This window comes from Lissotriton vulgaris, chromosome 3_1 (assembly GCF_964263255.1).
Source record: "Lissotriton vulgaris chromosome 3_1, aLisVul1.2, whole genome shotgun sequence".
In the NCBI taxonomy this organism is placed as follows: Eukaryota; Metazoa; Chordata; class Amphibia; order Caudata; family Salamandridae; genus Lissotriton; species Lissotriton vulgaris.
In genome coordinates, this window is record NC_141689.1 from 933,636,878 (window position 1) to 933,649,598 (window position 12,721).

Below are 12,721 nucleotides of genomic sequence, written 5' to 3' on the forward strand. Positions count from 1 at the left end.
TATCTCTTGCAACGGCTGCAGGTGGTCCAGAATTCGGCAGCACGGGCCATTTTTGGCCTCTACGGGCGAGTTAGAACCTCTGGCCTCCTGCAGTCACTTCATTGGCTGCCTATCCGGAAGCGGATAGGTTTTAAGGCCTTGACCCGGGCCCATAAGGCTCTTTACGCTTCTGGAGCGAAATATCTCCAAAAGAGGCTAGCCTTCTACCGTCCTGCCCGTTCCCTAAGATCTCTGTTCCTTGCCGTGGTCCCTCGCGTAAAAAGGGCACGCATTGGGGGCCGGTCTTTCAGGTTGTTGGCGCCACAGATCTGGAACACTCTGCCCGTGGCACTGTGCAGTACCTCCAATCTGTTGGCTTTCAGGAAGGGCTTTAAAACTTGGCTTTTTACTATTTAGATAAGTTTTTTTTCTTTTGATTTCTGGTCTTTTTATTTCCCTTGTTATGTTTTCTGCTACAGGTTTACAATAAAGCGCCGGGACACTCCTAGGAGTAGCCGTGCGCTATAAAAGACCAATATAACATAACATAACATTCTAAAAGTGAGATTGAAAAATTGATATTTGGACCAGGGGGGCAATAGACTTGGGCACCTTTCTTGCACCCTTTGGGTGTGGTTTTATTTTAAAAATCAGAAGTTCTAGCTCCAGGGTACATATTCCTTCAATTACCGAGAAGTCTATTTCTTGCCTGTGCACAATTGCAATTCCCCCTCCTATCTTGACGGGCCGATCCTGTCTGACTATTTTGTACCCCACTGGAATCCCAAGAGTTATAGCTGGGACCGAGTGGGGCTTTAGCCATGTTTCCGTCAGGAAACACATGTCCGGTTTTTCAGAAGTGATGAGGTCCCAGACCTCTATGGAGTGTTTGGACAGGGATCTGATGTTACAGAGCAGATTCTTACTCCCCCAGGAGATTGGCAAATCTTTCCTGTGGTTCTGGGTGGTCCAGCCGCCTGTCGGCTCCCCCTCGAGTGGCTGAGTTTGTTTCTCACTCGGTTTCCTGTCCTCAAGTAGTGTGCTGAACTGAGATTTACAGTGATTGCAATAGAATGGGCCTTCCAAGTTGGTATCTGTCAACTTACTACATCTCCTGGGGAGGTAGTTTTGCATGCTTAGCAATGCCTGGGCTGTGTACGTTCTCCGAGTATTGGAATCGGAGATAGCCATGGTCCCTGGCCCCTGGCCCCGTCCTGTCGCGGACGGGCGCAGACGGGCTTGTCTTAGGCAAGTCTTCGGCGTGCTGAGGGCGTGCCCGCTGCGCTCGTCCGCTGCACTCCCACCCCGCCGGTCTTTTAAGCTGCTAAGGGCCCGTCTAATTGGTGCAGGATGCACGGAGGAAGTAGCAGTCACTTCCGGTGTGTTCCTCGAATACTCTTCCCTCCACAACAAGCTGACAGAGTCAGTGGTGGACCGGGGAAGCGAGGGGAACAATTGTGATGAAATGCGGCGAAATAACAATTTAAAATGAGCACAATATCGAAAAAAGTAATCAGGTATTTTAAAAGCAGAAAAAATAAATGCAGCACGCCTCTCTTACTTGTTATCAGCTAGAGAGCTCGATCTTGGCAACAGTCTTTTGTAGTGCTGGGCCCCTAATTGGTGCAGGATGCACGGAGGAAGTAGCAGTCACTTCCGGTGTGCTCTTCGAATACTCTTCCCTCCACAACAAGCTGACAGAGTCAGTGGTGGACCGGGGAAGCGAGGGGAACAATTGTGATGAAATGCGGCGAATTAACAATTTAAAATGAGCACAATATCGAAAAAAGTAATCAGGTATTTTAAAAGCAGAAAAAATAAATGCAGCACGCCTCTCTTACTTGTTATCAGCTTTCTTTTTACGTTCTCAAGTCTTTTTTTATTAAAATGTCATGTCTGTGTAGTCATAAATCGATAAACCCCCATACCCATTATCTTTATTTACTTTCTTTAACTAATAATTGTATGACTTTGCAAAATCTGCTAATTCATCTAACTGCCTTTGAAATTGAACTGATCCATCAGATCAAATCGTCGTCATACATCAGCACGGAAATTTCGTGGTTTAAAACGAGATCTGATAAAATCTACAATTGCCACAAATAATTTATCAGTTTTCTTTGCATCATTTTCACATAACAGTTGAAGGCATAAGATGTTATCGAATGTAGAACAAAAGGGCCGAAATCCTGCTTGCTCAACAGGTAAAAGTTGCTTATCATTTAACAAGATTACTAACTGGGATAAAAGTACCTTAACAATAACGTTTTCTGTGACATTAAGCAAGGCGATTGTAAGATAGTTAAAAAGTTTAAGTCTGTCACCTTTATTATATAAGGAGATGACATGACTACCATTCCAAGATTCAGGAATATGATTCAAACGAAAACAATATATAAAAAAAGAAAAAAAAAATGGTAATTTGAGGCCATTCTAATGTTCATTTTCAATAATAAAACAGGAATACCATCTGGTCACTGAAGATGGGAATTGTTAAGAAATTTTTTGAAATCCATAATTCTTTCAATAGTAGTTTTATCTGAACTAGATGGGATGGACCTGTGCACTTTATCGCTTCTAAGTTAATATCAGAAACCTGATAACTCCTTCAAGTAAGGGCACCAAGGGGTATATTCACACAAATGTGTGATAACTACCGCAAGAGTAGCGTAACGCAACTTTTAACATCGCAGTCTTTCGTGGGAAAATAACCCTGTGTCAACATGGAATTCATAACAATGCGGTGATATGCGATAGACACCAGATAACGCGGCAAATGGGAAAATCACCGCCATGCCGCTAAAATGCGATACGCGAACACTATAAAACATGCGATGAGGCCAAACGCGGTACCAAAAGTCGCAAAAATCTTCCACAGGCCTGCAAATCCCACGCATATGGCGGGACAATGCACCATAAAAACAACAGATAAATAAAGAACTTAATGCTTAGGTATTGATGCAGAAAAGTCTTCACTTTGTTGCTGAGAACTGTTACCGTAATGCAACTATGAAAAATGGAAATAAATATATATATTTTTTAAAACACAGAAATAATACACCAGAAACAAGCCAAAGCACGTAGCAACATGGATGCACCCTGACCCCGCGCAGAGGCCAACTCGAACCCCACAACCCACACAGACTACCACCAAGAGGAAGATGGGGTGCAGACCACAGGAAAACAAGACCAGCTTCACGGAGGTGACAGAACACTACCAGAAACTGAACCCACTATCAGGCCACCTGGATTGCAGTCAGAGTGCCGAGGAGGCCAATCCAGGAGGCCATTAGGCACTGGCATAACGTGACTACCTAAACCAGGCACCAACCCGCAGCCAGCATGAAGGCACCAACTCGCTGCCAACAGGAAGGCAGCAATGGCGACAGTAGGTGGCAGTCCAGCGCCCCCGGAGGAGTTGGAAACCCAGGCCACAGTCATCAGTGTGGAGACGGTGCAAGAAGTAGGGAGTACGGACACAGCTCGAGAAGACCTGGCACAACATCAACAGGGAGTGCCACGAACAGTGACTGGGGGGACGGGGGAGATGGGCACGAATGAGGCGTAGCACACTGCATACCCACAAACACCCAGAATCATGTCCCAGATCCCCTTTGGCACACTGCAGCACACATACATAGCACAAACAGCACACCCACATTGATGACAATGTGGCAAAACGCGCATATCCAACACTGCGGAACAGATTACACAACTCTCTCCACACATGCACAGAGACATGCCCATTACATCTGACAGAGCCGGAAACAGTGAAATGGAATTGTACGAGTACGACCTCACATCCGTCATGTAGTCCAAATGTACACTTACCAGCAGGAGAATCCAGCACCCCCAGACAGTCACAATGTACATTGCCATACAGCCTGCATGCAAACCAGCACAATGCACCAACATATATGTCAACACAAAGTCAACACGCATCTCCCCTTCACATCGCAGAGGGGAACACAGCACCTTCAGCAGAGCACATAACACAACACATCCATGATGCCAGGGCAGACCACCACCCCGTCGACACCAACACCCTACAACAGCCCATGGATATCCCACGCAACCCCTCACCAGGACCCTGACAGCCAAGATATTCAGAGGAGAACAGCAAGCCTGCAACAGACCACACAGCAGGAAGCACCCACAAGCACTGCTGGCTCACGACACTTCACCCACCAACACATGACACACCAATGCCATGGGTCAGCACGCCAAAAGGAGGTGGCCCAATAGGTATGGGTGGGGGTCAAACTCGTGGAATGTGAACAAGGACACATACTTAGGGGTCTAGCACCCTTCAGGGCCCACCCACACCCCACTAAGGAGACCCACACTGCCATAGAGCCACACGCAGATGCACATGCACAGCACAGAACGACAGCCAGGGGCACTTAAATAGCAGTCACACACCCATGTTGGCTGTGCGTATGGCAGCCCTGGCCACTCCCCTTACAAATTGATTGGGTGACGACAAAGCTGCATGTCCAAGCTCAAAACTGCTGCCTGCAGTAATATGTCGGCATCCGATGTACACAGCACAATGTAATGTTGTAGTCCCCAAGGGCCAACATGCATACTACAAGACCACAGGGACACTTGCAGATATCATGTTGAACTGGCTATGGGCACATGCGCCCGTCTCTTTTATTGGCAGGGCCACATGTACAGTGACGCCTGTGCTGGATTTGTGTGGGGTGAGTGTAAGCCATTCCGCACGGATTGTCTGCTGCTGGCAAACACTTGAACATTGTGAACCAGTGCAATGGAAATAGAAAACACATGCAATACAGATTCAACTGCTGAGCAACATGGAGTGAGCTGGAGAAAGTCAAGAGAACAGCCATCATGCAAACAGTAGTGCCCGTGAGTTGCAGTGCACTGGGGTTTGGACACTAGAGATGAGCACGCTCATGTGAAGAAAAAGTCTTGGATTGTGTCACTTGGATATATTCCTGATGCAGATGAAGTGGGGTGTGTAGACCTGCATCATCTTCCCCATCAATGTCTCAAGGCCCCCACACTGTTTGAGGTGACATACTTGTGCAACCGCTCCACAGCACAAAACACAATCAGCAACGGACAATGGCCTCGGGTGCACTGATTCACTGGCACCTGGAGTGCTGAGCAGGACATCAGGCCGATGATGGGATCCACGGCAGGCCTAAGCAACTCCGTAAGTCTGTCAGGACCATGATTTCAACTCTGGCAGATGGCGGTTGGAGCTGGTCCTTGCAGTGGTGGCATGTGCCTCCTGCGGTGATACTTCGTCCGGGCTGGTCTGGACTCACTTTGGTGTGTGAGCCCTGGTGGGACACTTTCGGGCCCAGAGGCTGCATACAGGGCAAGGCCACAGAGAGATGACATTGATGACCCCAAGGCCTGCACTTCAGGGCCCATCCAATGTCTCCGGAGAAGGGGTCCCGGACAAAACCAGCACAGAGTTAGTGGCCCCGGATGCACTGCGGCCGGCACAGGCACCCAGCCATGGGACAGGGACTTGTGGTGCTGTCAGATGGGCCATGCGACCTGAGCAGGTCAGTTGCTGATTGTTTTGGGAGACAGTGGAAGGTGTCATCCAGGGCAAAACACCAAAAGGTTTGATTATATCCAGAAGCAGCAAATGATGAGTGGAATGCGACAGTCTCGTTGCCACCACCAATTCGGTATCAGCTATATGAGGATGAAAACTGCCCCCTAGCCCATAGAGTCAGACGCCACCAAAGTTCGACCAGAGAGTGTCCATGAATGTTGGGGAACAAACTTAGGGGCTTAGTGGGGATGCATTCTGCGATGATGCCGGTACACTGATATGAACTCCGTCATTGCTGAGTTATGACTCTGTGACCTACTGGACCGCAGTGAAGGCCGGAGGCAGCGGTCAGCACTGGCCCACAGCCACGTGTTGTTTGCTCGCGATGCACATCGCTAGTGACACCAGGCAGTTGTCGGTAGTGTACGAACACCTCTGTAACAATGATCCTTTTCTCCCCACCAAGATGCAAGTTGTCAACCTCTTACGCCTCACCTTGCGTGCAATGATATGTAATCTACCTTTGCATACTCGACTTTCAGTTCAGAATCCGCAACCTACTCGAGCGCAGCCTAGGCTGAGAGCAGTGTACGCCGGAGGTAGTGGTCAGCACGGGCCATTCACCGAGTGTCGTTGGCATAGGTTGGTGGTCCCACGTTCCTTCGTAGTTCAGGTTCAGTGGCACCATGTGTTCGGTCACCTCTGTAACTGTGACCCGGCTTTCATCCGGACTGAGCTGCATCTTCCTCTTACTCCTTTCTGTGCGACCCCGGGTGTGAATCGCCACTAGGTGTCGGATGTGAGACCTACTGGTCTACAGGTTAGTCTTAGTCCCTCATCCACGTGTCGCCGGCTGGCATTGAACAGGGTTTGTGGCAGCACATGGTCTGCCCCCTCCACTGCTCTATATTCCAGCACATTACCTCTGTGTTGAAGGAGTTGGCAAGATATCTGGAAATTAAACCAAAGTCCCCAAAGAGGGTCTCAACCCTTGGTATTGTTACTACTGGGTCACTAGTACAGAGGATAATATCGTCGGCATATAATGCTATTTTTGATGAATACTGCTGAGATTTAAACGGCAGAATCCGTTCATCTAACCTTATAGCCTGGGCCAACGGCTCTATATGTAGGTCAAACAACAGGGGAGAAATGGGGCACCCCTACATAGTTCCCCTCTGAATCTCAAAACTAGGAGTAAGCGACCCATTAATCAGGATTTTTGCTGAGGCTCCCTGGTAGCATTGTCTAAAAGTGTGGATAAACACGGGCCCGAAGCCCATTACTTCCAGTACCTCCCTAAGGTAAGACCAGCAAACCCTATCGAACCCCTTGGCGGCATCTAAAGCGATCACCGCCAAGGGTTCTGCTCTTACTGTGGCCAGATCAATATTACTAATGAGTAGCTGCGTTTGTTCCTGAATATAACGTCCATTGATGAACTCCTTTTGGTCAGAATTGACCAATCCGGGGGCCAATTTGGCTAATCTCCCTGCTAATATAACCATAAAGATTTTATAGTCGGAATTTAGCAGGGAGATCGGACGGTAAGAGTCTGCTCTCAGAGGGTCATTCCCAGGTTTGGGTATTAGGACAGTAGTCGCTTCTCTCCATGAACTGGGAATTTGCCCTGTTCGATTATAAATTGACTTAAATAATGTTCCCAATACTGGGGTAACCTCGTCTGCCAAAAGTTTATATACCTCGTTTGGGAGGGCATCTACACCAGATGCTTTCTTATTTTTTGATAGCCTTATTTAAGTTTTTATCTCTTCCAGTGAGATCGGAGAATCCAGAAGGTCTTTACCGGCTTGCGTTAAGGAAGATCGAGATTTGGTGCTCAACCATGTCTGTATATGATGTTTTGAGGGGCATAAGTTCTCATTATAGAGATCTGAGAAAAGGGAGAGCAGGCAGTTCTATATGTCATCTATATCTGTAGATTTGTCCCCATTGTTGTCTATACCTAACTTGCTGATGTTGTTTTTAGTGCGGTCAGTTCTGGCTTTCCATGCTAGTAGGGCACTGGCCTTCTCACCATACTCATAATTCTCCATGTTCTTATTTAGGCATTGAGCCTTACATTTCTCATCTAGCTTCCCTCGAAAATCTTGCCTAGCTAGTTCAAGATCCTCCTGTACCTTACTCATCCTTTCAGGGGGCCCTCCTATTACCAAGGTAAGTTCAGCTTCTAACTTCTTGATTTTATCCTCTCTCCATTTTAACTCCCGGCTTTCAGCTTGATTTTTAGAGCATATAAGACCATGAAACCGACCACTAAAGTTGCCCTTAAAGGCATCCCAGACTACTTCCATAGTCGTAGAGCCTATGTTGATCTCAAAAAACTCTGAGGATGCTTTAATGCCCTGAATGATATCAGGATCGGCCAACTTTCTCCTGTTGAGTGTCCATCTAGTCTGAGTGGGATTTGCTGTCGTTTTGTATGAAAACAAGACGGGGGCATGATCAGAAAGATGGGTTGGAAGGATAGAAACAGCAGACGTTTCAATCAGGAGTTCTCTCCTTGCTAATATGTAGTCGATCCTGGAAAAATGATGGTATTTTTTGCTATGAAGCGTAAATCCAGCTGCCTCTCCCATCTTCCCCCTTCATACATCTACCAAGTCCAGGTCAATCAGGTTCTCCATTGCGCGAATACGAGGTGCCCCTATGTAATGACCTTGATTTGACCTGTCCCTGAGGGGATCTAGGAGGACATTAAAGTCCCCCCCCCCACGATCATTGGCGGATTCTCCAAAATTAGCTTTGAATAAAGTTTAGAGATATAGGATGAATCATCCACATTTGGGCCATTAAAAGAGGCACAGTATAAATCCATGCCCTCAAGGTCGAATGCTCGATGATCCACCTCCCAGTTTGGTCTGTCTGAGTTGATTTAATAGAACACATTAACCCCCGCTTTATCAAAATTACAACTCCCCGATTATTTATTGTTTGACTAGAAGAACAGAAACTCTCAACCCAGGGGATTTTAGAAAACAGCTTTTTAGATTCCTCAGCGGTTAAGTGTGTTTCTTGTAGAATGCATATGTGTGCCTCAGAGAACTCTAAATACTTCATTATCAATCTCTGTCTTCTTTGACATCTCATTCCGTTAACATTCCAGGAGATAAAACAATTCTTACTGCGCTGTGCTGTTACCCCTGCCATTTAGTCAAAGATCTCTGACCCAGAGCCACTGGCCCACATGTTAAACTCCTAAAGTGAGATGAGTATTTTTTTATTTTATCCCTTTGCTCCCCACCTTGTGCCCCCCTACCCACCCACCCACCCTCCTGTGCCCCTTGACTCCCATGAGGAACCCTCCCTTCCAGAATAGGCGAACCTATATGGTTATGCCCACCTCAAACAAAAAACAAGAACATTTTTACATGAACAAAAAAATGAATGAACGATGTTAGGCTCCGCGGTGAAAAGCTATTTTATATTGTTATCAAACCCCCATAATAATTCCTTTCCATATTCATTTCCCAAATTTCCCTCCTCTGATTTTCTCCATGAACTCATCCACCTCTTCGGTTGTACGAAAGAGGTACATTTGGTTGTTAAACATAGCTCATAACTGAGCTGGAAACTTCAACTGAGCATTAACTCCTAGGCTTTTTAACTCCTCTAACCTATTCCCCAGCTCCCATTGCCTAGGAGCTGTTGTATAGGATATATCAGATCTTATCTGAAAGGCAATTGGCTCTTGCCCTGTAAGTGAAAAGGAGACTGACCCTTCTTTAAGGCCTACCGTCAATATTTGCTCTTTGACAGCGTAGGAGAGAAAATTAACCAAGTTCTTCCTGGGCTTCTGTTGGCCTGGCTTCTTCCTAAACGGATCTCGGTGAACCCTTTGAATCTCCAGTGTCAAGTTTATATCCGGGAAACTTTTAAGGACTGTCCCTTGTAACAGCAGAATATTAAATCCCTTAAGGTCCGTCCCTTCAAGACTCTCTGGGATGTTCAAGAGTCTCAAGTTATTTTTCCGGGAATGATTTTCCAGTCTTTCTAGGTCTTCTCTTAGTGCCTTATTCTGAGTTGTCAGTTTTGCCATATCTGTTGTGGCAGAACTTATTGCCTTCTTGATTATTGGAATCTCTGCCTCAATTTGATCTGTTCTTGCAGCCACCACCTCCAATTTCTGGGCCAGTACCTCACAGGAAGATTTAATTGCCGCCTGATTGGCTTCAGAGACAGAAAATCTACTCGCCAAATCCGCCTGATTCATCTCTGAAACCTTAAAACCGCTTATCATTTCCCCCTTCATTGCAATCAAGATGTCCGAGAGAGAATGCGCCACTGATCCAGTGCTTCCAAGGTTCTGCAAATAAGCATCTCCAGTTTCGGTGGTCATAATTATACCCCCAGATGAGGTTTCCCCAGTGATTGATTATTCATTTGCCCTTTCTTGTGGGCAATCAAAAGGGGGGTTATTCTGAATATGCAGGTCCTGAACCTCTAAGGCATTGAATCTATTAGACAGAGTTACCTCTGTGTGGAATTCAGACGAGATCAGAGATGGATTTACACTAAGTTGTTTTCTCTCCCTCTGCTTGCATTGCTGGAACGGAGGAAAAGAGGAGGGGCAACACTATCTCCATTTAGTGCCTTAGGTTTAGTTTTAGATTTAATCTTAGGTTTAAGGATCCCTCCTTCCCTTTCTTCTTGAATTTTTATTTAAGCTGCGTTACTCAGGCTTGCTGTGGAACACATGACTCTTTGGTAGGTTTTTAACGAAGGGATTATTTTAGTTTTAAAAACAGTTATTTTCTTCCCCCTACTTTTCCCTCTACTTTTTTGAGCCTCCCTTACCTCTACTTCCGCTTCCACTTCCCTGGTCGTAACACTTTGCTTCTTCTGTTGGCCCCTATTGCCAGTCTCCAAAATGGGGGAGATTTCCTCGGGGTCACTATTGGTAGAATAATATCAGAGTTCTGTATCGAGTGAGCTGCCCTGGCCCTCAAAGTATAGCGACTTATTTTAGGGGGAGAGAGACCCCCTTTTACTTCCTTTGCCACCTTTTGCACCTCTGGCTCCTCAGATTCCCCCCTCCATACAACATGGAGGAGAGTTACTAGAGAAGTTGCCAGCCTCCCAGCGCCCATATGCGGGGGAAGTCACTCCTCTGGGTGCCCCACCAAAAAAAAAGAAACCAGTGTCTAAAATCTCTGCGGAAAAACTCACCCGCTCTGAAATAGACACACACACATCTGGCCCCGCTTCCCTCTGAAGTGTGTTACTTAGCCTCAGCCTGACCTACCCCAAAAACCCCAGAAGCAGGCTCGGTGTACTTGGCTCCAATTCTGGTGGAAAAATGGAACCAGAAGGAGGCGGCATCCCGGCGTCTCAAGAACCGCGCTGCCTCCTCCCACCTCCAGTTGCTGCCCTCACGATTACCGCACTCGCTGGGTTAAACCAGCTCCCCACCAGCGCTGCAGCCCTCCACGTACTCTTGCATACTCCTCCAAACCTCCCAGCCTAGAAAGGCATGAAACACATGGGGGGAAACGAAAAGTCCACCGCAGGAGTCTCAGGTCGTCATTCTATCATTGAAGAGGTGAGCGCAGACGCAGCCATTTAGCTGGCGGCCGCCATGTTCCTCGTCCATTCACCATCTGCCTATTCAAAATAATTTACTAAACAGGTAAGGCATCTGATTACTATTAGAAAAATAAAAGGAATATCATACATAGTCAAGACGTGCTACAGCCATTATGTTTCAAATATAAAGTTGCCAAGTTGTATTAGGGATACTTTTTAGGGTATGTGAATGTAGAACCCTTAACAGCAATGATGAATCCATTGTAGCCAACTGTAAGCTTTCCTCATTTCAAGGCCCAATCTCTTATTTTTCTCAAACCATTTCTTTCAGTTTCACCTAAATTAGCGACCACAATTTTGAGAGGGAAGGAAGAAGATGGTTATACATTGGTCAATTGTTTATTACGGGTGGGCGAAAATTCCGCTGTGCTTGTGGAGTTTGCAGAGTTTTTCTCACTCCGCGTTTTGGCAAAATACTGCCAACTGCTGGATGGCGGACTTTTCTCGTGTGCGGGTCGCCAATGTTAAATTGTTGAATGCAAGTGAGAATTTGTGTCCCCTAGTGCGATTTTTAGGCATCTATTTAGAAAGCTGCTACTCGAGTAGGATATATACTTGAGTGGCAGAAGAAACAGCGCGCTCTGGATCTCTGCATGGTGCAGTTTGCGCTGATTTTACAGCACCGAACAAGCTCCAGGCACTAAACATTGATGAAAGCAGCGAGATGTGCTGAATTCCGCCAGCTCGCGGAGCTCTGTGGAATCTTGCAGAGTGAAATTCCGAATTCCGCCTACACCTATTTTTTATATAGTTACTATAGCCGGTTCATGCATTCATGAATAAGGAAAAAACCTTAACATCAATATCAATTATGTAAAAATGCTTCCAGGTCTTGAATACCAGTTTGGCTAATAATGGTAAGAAAAAAAGGAATTATTGAACCCTTATACGAAGAATCACCTTTAATTTAATCTCTAGGACCTCCAGTCCCACCTACATTGTCAAAGCTCTTAGCCTCCCTATTACACCGTCCCCCTGTGCCCCATCCTTGTCTGCTCCTCACATTTGAAATCTGTTCGACCGTCAGTTCTCGTGAGATTTTGTCACCATCTTGAATGTGGCCAACGGACCAAGACTATAAATACCGCGCCCAGCCTCCACACCCTTGCATGTAATAGAGAGTTCTTCTAAGCAGGATCTTGAGGTTTTCCCAGGAACCTACCTGCCTGACTCTAGCTACATCTTCTAATAGGAACCAATAACGACTGCTCTTTTGGACTCTTCCATGAACAAATCCTCCATCTGGCTCTGCAAGTAAGGAAAAACAAGAACACTTAAAGATAAGCTCATCTAAGTGTAGCGACTGGAACAGAAGGTTAGTGCATTGAACCTAGCACAGAAAAGACAAGGGAGATAATTTATCCTAGTTCTCAAAAGACATTTGCTTTTGCCCTGGAACTTTGAGATTGTAACTAAGAGGCTTAAAATACTTTATTTCCACTAAAACCCTAAGAATCAATAGAGGTAAAAAAAGTATATAAACTCCCACGAACAAGTGTACTTAGGTTAGTGTTTTGAAGAAGTAAGAGAGAGAATACAACTAAGATTATGTGACTTAGTGCTTGTAAATTCTGGAATAGTTGGAATATTAAG